Source organism: Asparagus officinalis, chromosome 8 (genome assembly GCF_001876935.1).
Source record: "Asparagus officinalis chromosome 8, Aspof.V1, whole genome shotgun sequence".
Lineage (NCBI taxonomy): Eukaryota > Viridiplantae > Streptophyta > Magnoliopsida > Asparagales > Asparagaceae > Asparagus > Asparagus officinalis.
In genome coordinates, this window is record NC_033801.1 from 70,289,564 (window position 1) to 70,293,019 (window position 3,456).

The 3,456-nt window shown below is 35.4% G+C and overlaps 1 pseudogene; it reads right to left on the reverse strand.

Annotated features, from left to right (window-relative positions):
- LOC109822854 lies at positions 554-3,254 on the reverse strand (annotated as a pseudogene).

A 3,456-nucleotide genomic window follows, 5' to 3' on the forward strand; every position in this document is an offset into this window, starting at 1 on the left:
CAAAAAACAACCATTGATATTGTTAGAGAAAAATAGTTGTCATCGCCCAATCAAGCCAGCAAAAAAAAAGGCATTCACCAATGTGGATGTACTTTATAGCTATGGATATACTTCATAGCTCGCAGAAGCTGGTACATAAAAAACTGATGGTGTTCAAGCGTGAGATTGTCATATAATCTCATAATTTTTTAAAAAAAAATACCACTTTCGCCATTAATAAAAATTTATAAATAATTACCTCATTAAAATAAAAGGATCTTGAATTTATGTAATGTTGGGAAGAAATATATGCTGAGAGCTTTATCTTGAAATATGGGAAGAAATTGGGATTCTCTCGAATCTTTGGATGAACGTCCACGTCAGCCGTGAGAAGTTTGATATAATCTTGTTTCAAAGATAATATAGCATTAAACACATTATTAAAATGCCTACTAAATCTTGTTTCAAAGATAATATAGCATTAAACACATTATTAAAATGCCTACTAATAGTCTCTCCTAAATGTTAAAATATCCCAGCTAATACTCGATTTGAGAGGGCATGCTAAATTCCGTATAAAAATATACATACTTGTTCATTGCAGCTTAAATATCTAGTTGCCTTAAAGCATTCTTCTCAAGTAGAACATTTAATCAATACATCATAAAAAATCGGCAATCTGTTTTTTCAGAGGAATACATTCACAACTGTACCAAGAGCACTCATTGCCAACAAAAAGACTATCTTAGGGATTAGAGAACACCAATACAACCACTCATGCAAAATATTTACTATTCCTACTTTCATGCGATCTTCGCCTTTGAAAGAGCCTTCTTTCGCTGCCCCAGCATGTAAGTATACTTGTGTGGGCTTCCTATGACAAGATGCGTTCCAACAAAAGAAGTTTAGTCGTGACCAAAGAAGAAGTAACAATTTTCATGTGATAAATATCGACACAGAATGTGATCAAAAGATCAGATACATACCTGGGACATAAATTCCAAGAGCAATGATAGCCGCATAGAAGTAATCAAAAGAGAAGTTCCACTTATTTGGCATCCTAATGCAGTATTTTTCAGAGGCCTGCCGTTACCAAAAACCAAAGGATGAAGTCATTCCCTCGTGATAGCAAATAGATGAAAGCCAATCTAAAATGAAACAGTTTTGGTACCTTGATGTAGGGCAGAGCTATATATATCATGCGACCTCACTTGTGATGCCAGAAGTGTATAAGATCAAAAAGGTGTTGTACCTGAAATTATATACTCACATTTAAATTACATGAACACATGGAAACAAGTAGGATTATGTCAAATGAAGCAAACAAGTACCTTAGCCATAAGAGCCAGGACGGTGCAGATCCGAACGCCTTCTTCAGTCCAAAGAAACTGTACCTAATTATCTGCATATAGAAAATTGATAATTTAAATTCTGCTACAATTTGCAATTAGAGGAATTTATTTTCCTGTTTGCTTTGTGTGGCTAGGCCCTAGTTGATGATAAAACTACAGCACTTTTAATACGAATGAAGCAGAAAACCCACTCATTGTGCTTGCAAACACATCCTTAAGCAGGCACACTCTTACTGGCCCTCGTCATTTAATCATTATAACTATCTTCGTCCTTTCCAAAATCCATATATCTACTCTACATATTCACCAGCGAAAGTACTTTCAAATCCACCACTTATAGCATTTTAAGTCACACATTCTTCTATTGACTATACAATTGCTTAACAGTTATAGGCCAGTTCATGTAGCATTGCTCTCACTCGCTCTTCTCGTCTCATATTTCAAGGATGAGACATTTGAATAAAAAAAGAAAGATCACCATCCTCATATGTTCATCACTGACATTTGAATAAAAAAAAGAAAGATCACCATCCTCATATGTTCATCACTTCATCATCAAGTGTTGTGTTTTGCACTATGTGATGCTTGTTACGCATTTCAAGCCATTGAATTTATCTTTCATCATGATATCATATATCATGGCAAGAACATATATGCTTATATATTTCTGTTTTACAACACAAACTTGATGGGTTCTTCATTTTCTTATAGAGTGAACTCAAGTGCTCAAGTTCGTTCAAGCTTTATGTGTTTGAGCAATTATTAACACTTGTAATTCTATCAACCATAGATTAATTGGCAACAAGTTTCACTAAATTCTAAAGCCACAGTGATTCTGCTATTAGTCCAATATGACTGATGACTGCCATGGGTCACGTTCGGCTTTCTAAAGAAGTCTCTACTGCTACTGTAGATAGACAGAAGCCAATTCTAGAAAGGAAACATCATCTGTCAAATAAACTAAGCAGATGGAAATTATGCTTTATAACTATCACGAGGTAAGAGGTTGCAAATTAATATAGACCACAGAACTCCTCATTAATCTTTTATGACTATAACCCATCAATTTTAGCAGGTCTCCTACTTTCATGCTCCAAGAGAACATTGTTTCTAAAGCCTATACATTGTTTCATAACTTATTCATAGCAAAGGCCCCGAATTACATTGAGATGCATGTCAGTGATGAAAATTGTAGATCAACTCACAAAATCCTGGTACACCAATGTTTCTTGGAAGTGTAAGTAACCCAGGGTCATGATTCCTGCCCTGTTCTCAAAAAGCATGAACAAAAATTCACTCAGATTATTTAAATAGTTGTTTGTAAAGGAATCTATACCTCTGTATGTGACCAGCTGATAACCAAGGAGCTAACCAGGAAATGTGTCCTCTGCAACAAAATCCCCCAATCAATCAATAAAATTCCTAAATTTCATTAAAAAAACATTTTAAACGCATCCCTACCTCAGGAAAACTCCATAGATTGCCTCAGGTCACATACAATCTCGACGAGATCTGTGGCAAAGTCGTCAAAACCGGAGACCTCACCAAACCTTTCCAATTTCAAAAACGTAATTAACAAAAAATAATAATATAAAATGAAATTCGAACCTTTAAGAATGCTCAACAACAATGCCATGTAGAATCTGGCCAAAATATTTTAAAAAAACCAAACTTTAATCAACCCATCATAAAATCCATACCAAAAAGAAAAAAGAAACTGAATAATTTCGAACCTCCATGACCGCTGTAGTCTGAGCTACCTGCAGAGGCTTCTCAACAGCATCGTAAACCTCTCTATAGCTCGATTCCCTCAAAGTCTTGACATCAAAGTACAACACATGAGCCCTAATCACAAATCCAAAGCAAGTCAATACCAATCAGAACAAAATTAAAAAGAAAATCCTGATCTAGGGTTTCAAGAGAGGGTACTGTTCGCGGGGAAAATGGTTTTCTTCTTCATTGAAATAATTGTCATCTTGGGTTACAAAAGATCCGGTCTTTTTTAGATCCGGTTACAATTAAATCAAAGAAAAAAAGAAAAATTACAACTTTCCTTATTTGTCGAACGAATCGCGAGATCCTGTTTTGCGGTCTCTCGCTTTTGTGGGTTCTTTGCCGACGCCGG